Here is an 18,027-nt window from a genome sequence, read left to right on the forward strand (position 1 = left end):
TGTGGTGTACATGGACATTATACACATGAGTGTCCTCTCTTACCCCAAATGTGCCAAATGCGGGAAGCTCAAGCAGCTTCTAGAGGTCAACAATTGCCTCGGAACCCTGCACCATCTCAACTAGTAGTGCTTACAAATCCTTTCCCTCAGCAAGGATTTTTTGTTGCTCAACCTCATCCCGGTCAAGCAGCCCATCCCCCCCAACCTTCTAGTCCTGGTGACTACCAGATCCTTATGATGAATTCTGATGAGTTTAATCCCTCTGATATCAACCTACAAACTCAGTCGCGTCAATATGACAAGCCATTGAATTCGTCTGCCACTGAGTCCAAAACCAAAGCATCTATTGAGCCTCTTACGACACCAAATGGTTCATTACAGTTATCGATTTGAGACTTCTGTGATCCATATTAATATATATTTAGAAATATATATTAGTATATATTTTAATCTCAATTGATATATATTTATAAATATATTTACAATTAATTTATTTTATGATTTACTGATTATAATATATTAATTTACTTATTCTATTTAACATGGTCCACTTACATTTTAATATAATTTATACCCCTTATCTTTGTCAAACTAGTCGTTATCCGGTCAAATGTAGCGGTTATCTTTCTAGTCGTTACCTTATCTAGAAAATTAGGTTGTTGGATATTCTGCCCTATATATTTAAGGTGCTAAGCAAGATCTGCTCATTCAACTTGTCCTAACGATGAACCACACTGGTGGGTTCAAAACGCGTCGACAAAAATTTCTCTATGTGATTTTCGCCGAAGAATCTTCAAAACTTGGTTCATTACAAATCCCTCAACCCAAAGTTAGGGCCATTCCCAAGATCCCAAAGGGACCATTACGTCATAATGCGGCTTCTAACCGAGCTACCCATACATAGAGTATAGTAGACGACTTGGTGCAATCACCTGTTGCCATGTCGACGCCAGAAGTCCTCCAGTCATGCCCATCTCAAAAGAAAGCTCTACTAACTATTTTGGCGCAGTAGATCCTTCTGACGATCGTTTGATTGTCTTCCCTATTTATACATCATAACATCCCCCATTGCCCTCATCTGTTTCTTGCCAGATACTAATTCGAGTCTATAATTCCATCATCTCCCGATGCATTATTGACGAAGGTGCATCCACTTGTGTGATGTCCACTACTTTTTGGAAACAACTTAAGTCACCTGAGTTGTACCCCTCCACCATCACTTTGCGTGCTTAGGACAGACACTCCTCCCAGCCCTTGGACATGTACCGCAACTGTCCAGTGACTCTTGCGGACAAGATTGTCCATGTCAACATTGAGGTTATTGGTGCCCCTTTGGATTACAACATTCTCTTAGGTCGTAGTTACACATATGCTATGTCATTTGTTGCATATGTGGTGTTTCGCAAGATGTGCTTCCCCCATGAAGGGAAGATCGTTACCATCGATCAGTTGACTTACTACGAACCGGCATCTGTGACCTCCCCCGAGTCCATTATCTCGTCAATGTCAAATAAGCAGTTCTCACCTCCTCTCACCGGTGTTTCACCCGAAGTCTATAAAGATTCCTCATTGTTTGGTGCTTTCCCTGGTCCTCCCCCTCTCGTCTCAAAGCCTAACTCTATGAATGTTTGCATGTTACAAGCATCACGGGTTGCCTTCAAGCAGTCTGGTACATCCGATCAATAGCCATATCCTCAGCACCTCGCTATTGTCATCCCAACTGAGCCCTCTAGATCCACCCCCCCATGACATCCTCCATTTTTAGGTGCCTCTCCTATGTTTTCACCAAGAACTATTCCTTGATGTCTCAACCATTCAGGAGCTATTCCACTGGTACATTACCCTGTAGGCCAGATACCTTTCTTATTCCCCCCTTCGGGAGTATTTTCTATCCCTGTCATGGCTTCACTAGTCCTTCCTAACATGACTTTGGGGATCCCAGTATGGTACATCGATCCCCCTACAAGCATTCTGCCTGGTCAACTACGACCTTATCATGCTTTGACCCCGGTTCAACCGATCCCTACAGCCCCTCTCGTTGCTTCAGTTCCATCACAACCCCAATAGGAACCCACTCCTGCTGCGCAAGCATCCAGACAGGGGGTAAAGCTAAGAAGAAAGAACCGAAAGACAATGCTCCTCAAGCTCCTCCAACCCCAAAGCCGTCACCTTCGTGTGCTTTGTGTAAAGTTGTTGGGCATATCACCAATAATTGTCCCGAACTTCCTCATCTCAAACCTTTGGTTCATGAAACGTTCAGTGAGTCAAATATCCCTGAAGTCCATGTTAACTTGGTGGGTCCACCCAAGAAACTTAGAACGTTGCACACAAACCACCCTTGTGCGATATGTGATCATCATGGTCATTATTCCCATTTTTGCCCTCATCTCGATGAATTTCATGATTGCCTAGACGTGCTTCACGAATACGAGACCACTCGAAGTGGAACAACTATTCCTATACCCATGGATTCTGGTACCACTAGTAAACCAGAACAAGGGGACTCTGGTCCCACCATCGTGATCCCTCCCCCCAATGTCGAGATGACGGACACCACAGGTCATGTCCTTTACCTGTCGTCATCCTTGAGTTCCTCGTAGGCAAACCTTTCTGAGGTTTCTGCACGTGCTTCTATCGAACCTCTTTTGACAAAATCCCAGGTCTCAACATTCGTAGACCTTCCATCTACTAGCTCGTCATCTACCATTCAAGATGATGCATATGTGAACCTTATTTCTCAGGTTGATGCACCAGGTAACGCCACCGCGTCATGCAGTCAATCTTCCTCACGTACCCCCATCTTCCATTCTGATGAGGACATCATGGAAGCCATAGCTACCCCCGATTGTCCTTGGGACGATATGCACCATCATGCATACCTCCTTCCATATTTGGATTCCACCACTCTAAATACATCTAGTATTCCCATAGCATACCAGGGGGCACATAGGCCCCTACATCTCATTATCATCCTTTAGAAGATCTCATGCCAAGTTGGGTCAAGCTGCTTGAACCCTTTTTCAAGCACTCGAAACATAATGGCGCTCCACAAACTCCTCCTACTAGGGGGGCATCATTCCCACCTTTGCACACCAAATCAGTCCCCTCCATCATATATGTTTGCGGGCAGTATCCCATGCTTGGGGGAATTATAGTTTTCCCCTATCCATCTTCTCAATTAATTAACAAAAGTCTCGGCCTAAATCCCACTGGATCTAGGTATGGTCGATTATCCTCCCATTCCTTGGATAGTTTGTCCTACCAGCCTCTCCAATGAGCCATATGCACATCACATACCGTAGACATTTGATACCACATCTTCAAATATTCTACTCTATGTCCATGTAGTCCCCATGTTTGACTTAGTGGGTGAGGATGATTCTAGACCTCCTCTAGTAGTTCATTCTCATTTTCCTCTTCCCTTAATTCTTCAACAGGAACCATCGTTCCAAGAAGCATTAAGGCCATCTTTAGACAAGTAAGGCCACTTGCCTGAAAGTCGCGGATCCTAATTCCGATAGTCGATTTTTCCACTACGATCTCCACAAGATTTAGGGCCTCTTCCTCCTCTCCAAATTCACCACATGTCACTTAGCAAATGAATTCAAATTGGAGGGAAAACGTCCTTTCAAAAGAAAACCCACAGTTTTTTTGTCGCACATTGTGACCAAACTGTAGCTCAGTTTGGTGAACCATTAGCACCATTGGAAAGCTCTCATCGAGTACTATAATGGGTCTTCCTTAGTTTTTGATGATTTGACACTTCACCCGGAAGCCATTTTTCCAAGAAGGGTCATGTCATCGCGTCTCAAAATTGCATTTCTTCATATGCGACACTTGTACTTTGAGGACCACCTTCCCTTGGCACTTGTCGTCTCACGTGTCAATTTTCATCATGAGTAACCATCATTTACTCTTTCTTTCATGGTCCCCACCAGATCTATTATGTGTGGCAGCGTCATCGAGTCACCCTTGATAAGAGCATTCATGATGAGTCACCCTTGCATCCATGGAGTCTGTTTCACGTCCCATTATATCATGTCGTAGTATTCCATCCATATTTGCATACCGTTCATCCTATGTTGCCCATTTTGGCGTCCAGTCATACCGTCCCCATCCCCCTAGAGTTGAGTCAGTTGTTTCCAGGTCAATCATGCACGTTATGCTCTGACAAGGGAAATCGTATGTTTGTTCCTCAATACCACTTTTCCCATTATCCCTGGTGTCGGTCCATTAGTCACATTATTATTTTCCCTCATGCCTTCGTTGAGGATCCTCGTTGCCTCACTTATTGGGGGCCCTATTCTGTCGACATTAGCTCATTTATTCCAGAAGAATGGCCTAGGGGGCGGTGTATCTTCATTCCAGCTTCCATTCTTGTTCGGCACCTCAGATCAAACAGAGGGACTCATTATTTCCCTTTGACTTGGTTGTTTCATGTTCGTGATTCATACACTTGATGGTCCAGTGATGCAGTAGATTGTACCAGTGATTCCCGAGTGTGTGTGAGATGTTTCAGAACTCATTAGGGGGTGGCCCTTCAAGTAGCCGCCCACATGCCTAGATGCATTTTTATTATGCTACAGCCTCAGATGCAGTTCTACAAATCTGATGGATTCGGTTCCTACTGATCACAGAGTTCATAGCATGCACATCTCCTTCATATGATCCATTCAGTTTTGCAGAGCCCTTCCTTGTTCAATAGGGCTTTTGCAGTTATTCTACCCTCCCTCCCACCCATTTTTTGAGGTAAGGGCCATTATATCTCATATACTTGGCTATTATTGTATTCAGTCTTGGCTCATGTTTTTCCAGGTGCATTATGTATATGGGACACATCATGTACCATTCAACATGTACTTCATTGCTCAGTTTTATGTTTCTAAGCGCACCATTATTTTTCTACTAAGTTATCTCGGCAGGTATGAGTATGCCTCCCCCACCTCATTGAGGTTTGGTACCACAACATAAAAGGAGAATTGCATTAGTCTCACCCCCTCTATCCCTATCCTCTTCCACTTCAGCTTTATTGGTCTCTCTCTCTCTATCTGACTCCCTTGTGTTGTCTAGTGATTATATATTTACAACGTACTTCGGTCATATGTTTTGATCCTAACACTCGTACATTTGGGGGAAATCTGTTCTCACCAAAAAATTGATCATCTAGCCTAATTTAATAGATGGATCGAAGTACACCATGCAAAGACAATTTTACCATAGTAAAATTGCTTTCACTGCGAGAAATTACTTAATAAACCACCTTTGTTAATTAATTTATAGTTAAACCCGTGAAGAATAATTAAATAAATCACTACTTATTTGATTTTCTTCTAGGAATAATTAAACCAATGTTCAATTATTATTCCTTGTCATATTTGACCCAATTATGAAAAAACAACAGATAAATTATTAATTATTTTATTTCTCTCTAGGAATAACTAATTAATCTCTAATTAATTATTATTCCTTGTCAAATTTGGCTAAATCCCTTAGGAATAATTAAATAAATCAATATTTGTTTATCATTCCTTAACCAATTCCTTGAGATGATAAATAAATCATTTATTCATTTATTATTTCTAAATAAAAGTTTAAATACCTTTTCCCTCCTAACCAAATATAATAAAATATTCCAAGCGGATATTCCAAGAATGGGGTTAATAATATTTTATTATTGCTCATTATTCGAGAATAACTCAATATTTTGTTATAAATAGAAGGGTTTTCCATTCATTATTCACTTTTGATTATTTTCATTGTTGCACTCATTGTTGTAACTCTAATTATTTTCATTGCCGCACACCATATTTTTGTTGACTTTACACATAATAGAGGAGAGAGAGTCTACACAAGCTGAAGACAGTTGAGGATAGCCAAGAACCCATCCCATAGAGGGGGACTGGAAAAATATTTGTTCCCTTCACGAGTGTTATAATAAAACTATTCTTTGTATATCTCATTTCCATTGGATGATTGGAGTTATTACTATTTATTTTTGTTGTTTAACTATGATTGTGGCATAGTTTAGAATTTTGGCAGGTTTTATTTCTATAAATTGTTGCAAATATACAATGTTTAGCAGCCATTTATATTTTTGAGATTGTTTGTCATGCACAATCTTAAGTGGGTTCTTTCCATACATCTTTAAGAAGAAAACACTACAAAGACTGACACTCTTTGCAACTCACACCATTTTCTTGTGTCCTTCTTTTTCTTCAGGGTATTGTTCTTTTCTTGTGGCTTTGGAGGGTTGTCCTGGGTCACCCCACCTTGGCTTTGTCCTTTGCTCTACATTTTGGGGGCGCCTTTCTCTTGCTTCAGATTCACGGACCCAAAGTCTTTCTTCTTTTGTTTAAACTTCTGCTCAATCTTCACAGCATATTGGTACGTCGTGTCTAGCAAGGAGATGTCCAAGAACTCCATCTCGTCCTGGATGTATCTATGTAAACAGTCTCGGTACTTGAGTACCAAATGTCGCTCATAATCCTTGATACCCAACATCGTGCTAAGGGTACGAAAAACATTGGTAAATGCTGGCATGTCTTCATCCCTTCCCCGTCGCAGCGTGGTCCACTTTATGTATAGGGTAGTACTACTCCTTAATGTCGTCTGGGAACAAATTCCAAGTGGGTGCAACTGAAAATAGTGAGGGTGTACTTTCATCCTTCCTCTCACAGTAGGTTTCCCACCAATCCTTAATGTGGGGGGGGGGGGGACTTTAAGAAGTGCAAAAGTAATCTTTTCCTGACTAGAAAAATCATGAACATAAAAATATCCTTCTATCAGATTTAACCATTTATCTACGGTGTTCGCATCTATCTAACTTTCAAATATTGGGATGTCAAAATTAACTTGTACCTTAAAGGGTGTGGTGCTTCTAAAGTGGCTGCTAGAAGAAGATGCGTCTCCTTTGGGTAGCTACTGAAGGATTTGGGAAAATTTGTCCATCATCGCATTCCTCTATCGCTCGAGGGCTTCTTCGAGCAAGATTTTGAAAGGATCTCCTGCCCCCTCATATTTCTTCTCTTCTGCCATGGGAGGTTGTCGAGATTTGCAGGGCTGGTCTTGCAAAGGTTCGACCAGTTCGAGCCCTAACTCCTTATATCTTGATCTCATTACAGACATGCAAAGAAAAAAAAAGAAAGAGCATACCGCTCTGATACCATTGATCTGAAATTAAATATGAATGCAACAAATCACAAATATAACCATAGATACAGAGATGCATCAAAAATAAGTCTTCATTCATTAATATCAAACACTGAAATATGCTTACAAACATAATGGAAATAAACTAGCTCGACCGATGGTAGCTTATCTTTGAGAAGACACATGCCTCTGAACTGTGTTACAATGAGCCTCAATGGCCTATTTATTATTGAGAAACAATGGAAAACCCTAAACATCCAAAAACCTATCCCTAGGAGATGAAGCGCCAAAACTATGGGCCCCATTTGGGTAAATTGGTGCATCAACTTTCCAAGGTCGTAACTTTGGCATACGATCTCTGTTTGTCGCGCACAATACCTCGTTAGAAATATCTATCTGAGGACTACAACTTTCGAGTGGAAAACATGAGTTTTTTTGACACGATTTTCCCAAAAAGCATCATTTAGGGCCTCAAAATGGCTCCAAAAGTTCAGGACCCAAAAAAATGCCAAAAATAGTAAATTGTGCTACAATTAAGGAAACTGAAAAACTGAAAGAGACAGTGTTGGGGGCCATCAATATCCACCTAGATCACTAGTTTCCAAATCACTGGATGTTAATGATGTGCCTTGGCTGCAGTAAAGCATAGAATGGTGTACTTATGGCTATGGTGAAACAAATGTGTGACTTTGTAGAAGGTCAAGTGCATTGCATGAAGGGTTCTAACATAGCAGAAGGAAAGGGAAGTGAGACCCTTAGAACCCTATAATAGTACATAGCTTAAAAGGAATACATGAGAATAAAGACATCACAAGCTATCCTGCAAAATAATTCACAAGTTATCCATGATGGAGATATTCAAAAACATGCATTCAATAAGATTCATACTAATGCAAACGAAATAGTTCATAAGCATTAGCGTAAGTTAAATAACATACATCGCAAATACAACAAGAATAGTCCTACTATATTCACAACATGTGCATGAAAACATTTTTTCTCTGAGCTTTTATTAAAGTGAAAGTTCCAATCATACATATACCCATTGACAGTCCACTAGCCTCAATAGTGGGACATGAAGTCAACACCTGCTCCTCCAAAGAAATATACTCCCTCTATGCTACGGAGAAGCCAAGGCTCTCAATAAACTCCCAAGCCCTTGGTTTTAAGCCTAAGCCTAGCCCAAAAGCTTGGCTCCCCAAAAGCCATTTACATGATTTATGAGGGTATATTTATAACAAGAGGGGGTGACTCTTCACTTTCTCATTTATGACTCTTGGGCTTCCCTCATGACTCTTTAGCTTCTTTACAAAATGACTCTTCAATTACATCATGACTCTTCACATTCCACAATTGACACATGGAATTTCACTTACAAATTAATTACAAAATAATATTACAGTACACTCGTACCGATTTAAGACAAAATTAGGTAGAGCTGACTAGACAATGTAATAAGATAAAACAGTTAAACTTGAGTTTGGGGAAAATCCAACTCAGCATCTGCCACTTGATGTCTTTCTCTCACATAACAATGCCAAGCTTGGTATTGTGTGATGGTGTTTCATTGGAAGCAGACTTTGGCCTCCATGGAATCCGGGTACAATGATTTGGAAACACTTTGAACTTCCTTCTGGAGTGGGAGCAACATTATGTTAACTTGGACAGGACCACCAATGTACTTGTGCATGTTCTTTTTGTTCACCTCTAGATCTTCCTTGGTGGCAATATTTTTAAGCTACTCCAAGTATTTTTCAATCTCCTGTCTAACCTGGTTCTTGGGTTTGGCTTGAGTGAGTGAACCAACTGATGGGATCCTATGTGGTTTCACCAAGAAGTCCATACTATTGTATAATCATGCATACGAGGCCTAAATGTTACCAATGAAGGAGGTGAGTTGTCTTTTGTTCTGGATGAGCATCTGAACTCTTGCTTTCTCTAGCTCTGTCTATTGATTTATTATCTTGCCCCAGTCAAGTGATGCCCCTTTGTATCACATTGACCATTCATGCATGGCAGCAATGTCAGCTTGTACATTCCTGAGAGTTTAGAAAAAATATTTACACTTCTGCTGCAAGCCATGCAAGTGGAAAACAACCTAATGGATGGTGAAGAGCTCCTCATAAAGGTTATGTGTGGTCACTCCCAAAGTCGATACTTCACCAAGTATTTATACCTTCAGTTCTTCCAGATAGCGGGAACTGTGTTCTTGATCTATGCACGGAGTTGTTCAACTTCTTGCCTAGCAGCCTGTAAGTTATTTGCCATTTGTTTGTTCTCGGCCTTCAAGTACTCATTGTTTGACTTTTCTACTCCAGCGAAGGCCAAGTTGGTTGTGGCAATGGCATTGGGATTCCTCCTAGTGTCTGCCACAATCACCTTTTCTCTAAGAAATGCAAGATATGCAAGGTCATCCAGAAAATGTTTTCTCTGTGCTTGTACAATCTTCTTCTACAGTTCGTTGTAAGACAGATTGTACGTGTCCATAACCAGATCATAATCAAGAGGAACAATTTCCTCTTCCCCGCCTAGAGCTAACTTTGCTGCTGGAGGAGGTGGAGACTGAATACTTTTTGTGTGCTCAGCATCAGGTCGACATCTTGATTCTACGGCTCTGGTCCCACCTCCATGTATTCGATATCAAACAAATATTAAATCTGTTGAGCAAGCTCCTTGTCCTGCATATGTTTTATCTCCTCCTCTGATTATTGGTTTTGTTCTTTCTCCTCATCTTGTCTTTATTTTGTTTCTTTTGCTATTACTTCTACTCTTCGCCTTTCTTCTTCTTCTTGCTTCTAATTCTCTTCTTCTTATTTCCTCCTCTGCTCTTGTTCTTCCCTCTGTTTCTATTTTCTTCATCTATCCTATGTTTCCTCTTCTTCTCTGTTGTTATGACCACTCTCATAATAGCTGGATCGGATTTCATCTTACAGCTTCGCTCTCACCCTGCGCTATATGCAAACTTCCTCTTGCCTTTCTCGCACACTAGGTTGTGGGCTTCTGCTGGTGTTGCCTCTGAAGTAGCTTCCTTCTGTGGAGTAATCTGTGATGTTCCTACAAAGATGACTGGCTTGCAAAACTTGGAGGCATTATAAAAATTCTTTCATCCTTCCTCCTCAAGTCTGGAGAATGTCTCGGTTAGCCACTAAAAATGGATTCTCACATAGTGGTCTTTGAAAATATTCCTCAGATCATTCAGATTGAAATCCAAAGTGTCGAATGTAAATTTATCTATCACCTTCCCTTCAGCCTCCGCATCCTTCAAGTTCTTAATCTCGTATAATCCAACATGCATAGGAAGAGCGGGCCAAGGCACTTTCTTCTCCCTGTGCAAAATTGTTGACAACCCTATGCAAAGATGGTATGCAACTTCTTGCATGACAAGATTATCAATGGCATACCTTGGAAAAACATGTGAAAACTTTTGTCCATCGAACATTCTAAGGAAAGTGCCATTCGGTGAGGCAAACCAATCTATGATCTTCAATATTTTTTCCATTGCCCCACACGACATGCAAGGTGGATCTTACTCAAAGATCATCTTGTACAATAGAATGAAGAAGTGATCAATTAGCTTCTACATTACTCCTTTATGGCTACACTCTTAGATCAGCTTACAATAGACATGCATAATAGATTCTTGTGGTGTCAAGTCTAATTCATGCCAGGGAATGAAATGTGTGCGCAAATAAGATCCAGTAGATATGAAGACATGTAAAATCTAGTGTGGCCTCCCTTGGGAGGATTATGGGCGTTAGCTACATGGATATTAAATTGTCGAGCGAACATGTCTAACCAATTGAAAGGTCTTCCTTCGCTCACCACCTAGTTCAGAAAGAATGCCCACCCTTCAGGGAAGGTCTCAGTGCTCTGCTACCCATATATTCTACAACATAGGATTATCAACAATTGATAGGCCCTCCTGAGAAATTTTGTCTTGTATGTGGTGGTGGGTGTCTGATAGAACTTTGTTGGCTCTTTCACCCATCCTTTGACAATATCCTTCATGCTCAAATAGTTGTTGGTGGCATAGAAGTATGAATTCATGAGTGGTTTTGGCTCAGAAAATGATACATGAGATGATAATCTGGTGCTAGAAAAGAAGCAAGCCTCCGCCCATTGGTACTGCTAAGAGTCATAGTTTTCATATTTGTGTGAGACAGTATCCAACTAATAACATTTTCACATGGGAATGTTGGGTATCTACATGCAACCTTTCGTAAACCTGACCGTTGGATATTAACATACACCTGTCGATATTCCAGATATGCTTTGAAGGTTCTTGCTAAGAATATTTCATTCACCTTCTACCATGTGATATATGATTCCTTTTCTATGAACAGTTGAGTGTTTAAATAAATTGGAAAGTAAATTGGTGTACTCTCAGTTGCCTCCCTAGGGCTACTTTCAGTGGTATCCTTAGAAGCAGATCTCTTAGGTGCCACGGTAACAATGATTGACGAAGAGAAGTGCTCAACACCTGCAATACCTGTGGGAAATACATGCACTCATGGCAGACATGAATTAGCTTCATCAAATCAACTTACAAAGGAAGATCAAATAAGAACCACATGCACTGGCTGGGAAAATTGTGCAATTTTGGAGATGAGGGAGAGAGGCTGGTTGAGTGAATTGTTCATTGCATAGTCTCAGCAGCCAATGATGCAGCATGGAGCTAGGAACTGCACAATGCGCAGTCCAGCATGGGAAGACTAAGGGAGAGACTAAGCATTGTGTAGTATCAGTGCCCAAGGGTTGGGCTTGAGCCCTGGAACTATGAAATGCATAGTTAATCCAACCTGGTACTGTGCATTGTGCAGTCTCATAGGCCAAGATGATAACTCGAGCCTTGGACTTGCACAATGCCCAGATAGACAAGGTAAACTTTGACCAACGGATGAGCATATTTTCCCGATAAGGGTGTGGGGAACTAGCAGATCTGAGTGATGGTGCAAGTTTGAGTATAGAAATGACTAAGTATGGATAGATCAGTGCAAATCAAATGTAGAAAAAAAGCAAACATGCATGAAGAGTTGTCACAATGACGACTTCGAATGGGAAAAAAATAAGAAAACTGATGTGACACTTGTAAAAGGTGAACAACGGACCGAACCAACACTTGTACAACCTAATATAAAGTAAATGCCAGCAATTATGAAGTGAAACAAGAAAAACAACACTCACAAAAGCGAAACAAAAACAAAAAAGCGATAGAAAAAGTGGCAAAAGACGACAAAAGCAAAACTCACCCAGAAAAGTGTTGTGGCTCCTTGATCTCCTTGGGAATTCTAAAGCTCCAAGATTGAATGTGAAAATTAGATTTGGGGGCATCCATTATATAGATCTAGACTGATTAGGGTTTATGACGTGCATGACCAAAATCCAGGAAAAGTGACACTTGGTGGAAAGTTCCAAAAATAGTAGGTGTGCCACCTTCGGGAAACTAATTATGATTCCCTATTTTCTAGGGATTCTTTTTGCTTTTTTATTTTATTGGAAAAACCAAGCATGCGCACTGCCAAAGAGGATTGTGCAATTTCAAAGGACTGGGCAACTTCTCAGCTCAGTTCATTGCGCAATTTCTGAGCTCAGTGAAGGGATTGAGCAGTTTCTAAGCTTAATGTTGGGTTTCCATCTAGAACTGCACGGTTCTCAAGCTCAAGGTTGAGTTGTCATTCTGGATTACGTAATTTCCATAATCAAGGATGGCTTACCCTCCTAGATTGTGCAGTTTTTGGAGCAAACCCAACAATATTGTAAGGTCAAGGCATAAGGCTGCTAGTGACTTAGAAGATTTAGATTGGGATCAAAACAAGCAAACAAAGGTACAACATAAAAGTTAAGTCTTGATCACAACATGAATACTTGACAACAGTGAAAGATTAGCTCCTGTGGACCAAAGGGAGGCTCTAAAATCAAAGCATGGGAAAAATTTTGGAGGGTGGTTGTAGCAGCTACAACACTTTCCTCATTTTATAATGAATGGCACAATAATAAATCTTTATATCAATTATATCTATGTTTTTTCATGGCATATTAAACATGTAGGAAACCAAGTATAGAGTGGAGCCAACATAAGAGAGTGTGAGAGATAGCCTCGAGCATGTGGCTTCAAAAAAATGTATATTGTTTATTAAACACTTGTTGCTATGGTACACTTTTTAATTTACACAATCACATATATTCTACTATATAAATGTAGATATACAGATTACAATTTATTTCTATTTTTGTATATAGGACATAAAAAGACTGAATGTCAAAAGCAATCCAATCAATAAAACACTACGTTAAATAGTCCAAGTACAATATTGCCTACAAGTGATGAACAATAAAGCATGCATGTAGTTCGAGTGATGACAATAGTTCAAGTAATGAGTGACAATCAATATAATTTAAAGTTATTGCAAGTTTTATGTTTTGGAATATTTTTTTGTGAAAATAAGGGATTTTGTTTAATGTACTCCACATATTGTCCCAATTGCATGAGCACGTGTTAAGAATAAGTGCAACAATCACATATTAGTTTTGTTTTAATTATTATGGACCTTTAAATTGTCTCATTTTATATGAGGATGGTTTTTTACTCATATATAATAAATTGGGTTTCTTATTTATTGCATTGTCCAATGTTGTAAATTGTTGTGTTGTTAATTAATTAGTATGTGGATGTTTTACATTTTACAAATAACATAGGTTTAATATGTTGGATAATGCATTAATGCAATAATTATACCAAAACACAGTAACTAAAATATAAAAATCAATATTATTAAAAAAAATAATAATAATAATATTTGATTTCAACACAATTAATTGAAATTTTGTAACAAAATAATTCGTTAAAATATATAGATAGGTACATTGTATTTTTTTTAACTCATTAAACAATGTGTGCCATAAAAATAGGCATCATCACATTTTTATTATCAACACGCATTGGTTCCTATCGATTACATTACCACACTGGTGCTAAAAATTGTGAAAAAAACATCACTACTTTAAGTGACATAACATACAATTACATTTCTTGTTTCAAAATATTATGGTGTGCATGATTTCAATATGCATCGGCGCTTTAAATATAATATGTGCATTGATGCTTAACAACAAAGAATGGTTTTGACATCTCACCTTAAATGTTTGAAATTTCATGTCCCTCTGTTGCACATGGTAATATAAGCATCAATGTGTTTATTTTTATAATACAAAGCTCGACACACATCAATTCTTTATTTAGGTGTACGAGGACTAGCAACTTAAAAATAAAAAGATCAAATCATTGCATAAAAATTATATGAGCATCAAAGTGCCATAAAACCAAAAAGAATGACCTAGTGCATAATATTTATACAAGCGTTGGTGTGTTATATAACAAAAGAGATGGAAAACCAATGCATTTAGTTTTATGTACACATTAATTCTTGTTAATTAAATACACACCAATGCATGTTGCCAATACAAGCATTGAAAAACAAAATCTTCACATGCCTAAATTTTTTAGTTATAGGGATATCCATTAAAACCTCTACTATGAATGGAAAAGGTTGTAATATAGTTTTTTTTCCCTAAAAACTAGCACAAACTTGTGCAGTAAAACATCAAGAAAAACATTTGCTACAAAGTCTTTTGCTTGCAGTGACATCCTTAATGTCATAGCCATGCACTTGTGAATTCAATCTTAAACCTCTCCCAAATTTGATCTTTCTCCTCTTAACCATATATGAGTGTCTTCCAGGTCGGTTTGCAACAATGGGAGAAAATTCCCCATCCTCACCTCCAACTAGTTGTTTGACAAAAGTTCACAACTTCCTCATCAAATGTTTATCTCCTAGAATCTAAGCAAAGAGTTAAAACTATTCCCACAAAATTTCAACTAAGCTACCTTTGTCTCCAACTAGTGGGTGTTGGGTACATGTTATATTCTTTACATGACTACCCCCACATGTTTTACTTTACATTGGGTACAATGGGGGCTAAGCCCCCTTGAAAAAAAATAAAAAATAAAAAAGGTTGTTTTTGCATTCGATTTCGGCAATTTTCAACAAATGTTTATCGCTTTTAGCGATTTTATGGTGTGTGGTGTTTTAGCTCATGGTTTTGCAGTTTCAATCAAGGAACTAGAATTGTTTTCTAATCCAGGTTAACTAGTTTGGCCACTTATGGTTGCCACAGGATATATAGATTGTATTCTAATATTGTGAACATCAATATGCTAAAAAATCTTTCTAGTTTTCCGAGTTTGGGTTTCCAATGTAAAATATATGTGTTAATATGTGTGTTTTCCATTGCATCTTTCTTGTTTTGTCAAGAATTTTTTTACAACAATTAGATCTACAAGGTTAAAACCTATATATGGTATTAGAGCAGTTTCAGCTTCAAGGGGATGCTTTTTTGGCTGAGGGGTTTCACTAGACCTGTGGTAAACCCTGTTACAATAGGTGATCGGCAAAATCAATTCTTGTGGTGAAAGGAATGGAAAATTATTCCAAGATAAAGATTAAGAAATTAAATGCGTAGATTTTTTACCTATGGAAGATCTATTGGTGAACATAGATGAGTGGATCATTGTGGATCCACATAATGAACCAACTAGGATATTGACAAAAGATTGGACTAAGCTGGATTGAAAAGAAAAGAACAAAATATGGTTTTGTCTCTTAGATTCATATTACTGAATGTTTCAAGAGAAACTACAACAAAGGAATTGTGGACCTTAGGGGCTTTGTATTAGTCCAAGTCCCTGGTGCACAAATTGTTCCTATAGAAAAAGTTGTATAACTTAAGTATGAAGGATGGAGTCTTAGTGACAAAGCATCTAAAAACCTTCAATATCGCAGTAAGTCAGTTATTAAATGACGATAGTAATATTTTAGATGAATATAACTGTATCAATTTGTTGTGTTCTTTACTAGACGGGCACAATAGTTTGGTTGGTTTCATAGGTGGAAATGCAGTTACTTTAAGTTTTGACGATATAGTCTCATCCTTGTTATTGTAGAAGATGAGATGGAAAAACATGGAAATTCAAAACAAATATGCCTTGTCTATGAGAGGACTCTCCTATAATAGAAATATAAATAAGTCCTCAAGTGGAAGATATAAATCAAGAGGAAGACCTAAATATCCAGTACAAATCATAAAGGTGTGTTAAAGATGTGGAAAAGAAGGAAATTACAAGAAATATTGTGGAGAAATGGAAGGGATCTGATGGTACTCTTTCTGCATAAGAAAAATCCTCCTTAAATGTGCCTTAAATGAAGGATGGGGTGTGTGATTGGATTCTTCAAGTACACATGTAGATCATGAGGCATGGATGGTTGACTTAGGGGCATTATTTCATATGACTCCTAGTTGGGAGTGGTTTTGCAAGTATGAAAGGTATGATAGTGGTGATGTTTTCCTAGGAGATGACTCAACAACTAGAATCATAGGATAGGGAAAATTCAAGATAAAGCTCATGGATGAAAGGATTAGAACATCCCTAGTGTTCTGCACAACCTAGAATTGGCAAAAAAATGATTTATGTAAGAAGGATGAGAGATGTAGGTGTGAAAATAGTGTTTGAAAATGATACTTGTGGGAAAGCTCAAGGAGCAAGGGTATTAATCAGTGGAGTTTGAAAGAACTATGTATAAGCTATTGGGAAGCATTGTTAGCGATGCATGCAACAATTTTTTGTTCTTTATTGTGGATTTAAAGAAGGGAAAACTTCTACATTCTCTAGAGAAAAGACTATGTTGTGGCATCAAAGATTGGGACATTTCAGAGAGAAGGGCCTTCTAGTACTACTATTATGAAACCAGCTCAAGAAAAGATAGATCAACGCCTTAGAATTCAGCCTCTTCGAGGGGGAAACCTCATTTACATTACATAAATGAACAATTCTTGGATGATTCAAATGACAAAACCTCCTTTGTATATATAGGAGCCTAAGGAGTCACAATATAACCCAGCCGGCCTAACAATAATAATATAAAGCCACAAATATAACAATAGAGGGATTCTATGGGGCACAGTAATAACAATATGGGGGCAATAGGGGCACAACAATATTAATAAGGGGTATCACTACAATAGTAATGGGGTAATCACTAGTATTATAGGGACCCAACATGCCCCTCTCCTTCAAAAAAGTGTTGTCCTCAACGCTTGAGTAGTTCTGGATACTTCTGCATAAAATTCTCATCCTCCCATGTGGAATCTTCAGCGGATAAGTTCTTCCACTTGATAAGATACTCCAAAATTGATCGATTTCGTAGCTGTCGAGTTCTTGTTTCTGTGACTGCTTCCAGTTCCAATATAATTTTTCCTTCCTCGTCAAGTTCTGGCAATATTGTTTGAACTGGGAGCTTGTCGCCTATAACCTTCTTTAAACATGAAACATGGAAAACTGGGTGCAATCGAGAAGCTGCAGGAAGCTCCAATTTGTATGCCATAGTACCAATCTTTTGCAACACCTTGTACGGACCATAATACTTTGGTGATAATTTATTATCCTTCTTAGCTTGCTTGAGGGACATTTGCTTATATGGTTGTAGCCGTAGGAATACCCAATCACCTACATCAAAACTTCTTTCACTGTGATGTTGATCTGCCTGTTGTTTCATTCTATTTTGTGCCAACACAAGGTTATCCTTTAAGAGTTGGAGGACTTGTTGTTGATGTTCGATGTGATGTTCCACTGCCTGAACCTTAGAATTTTCTCTTAAATATGATGTGATGGATGGTGGTTGATACCCATAAAGTGCCATAAATGGGGTCATTTTTTTTGTTGTATGGAAGGAAGTGTTATACCACCATTCAGCCAGAGGCAACCATTTGACCCATTGTGTCTGTTTATCAGATACAAAGCAACGAAGATATCCTTCCAAACAT

The sequence above is a fragment of the Pinus tabuliformis genome, chromosome 6 (genome assembly GCF_031772625.1).
Source record: "Pinus tabuliformis cultivar Carrire ecotype Pingquan chromosome 6, CPIR1, whole genome shotgun sequence".
In the NCBI taxonomy this organism is placed as follows: domain Eukaryota; kingdom Viridiplantae; phylum Streptophyta; class Pinopsida; order Pinales; family Pinaceae; genus Pinus; species Pinus tabuliformis.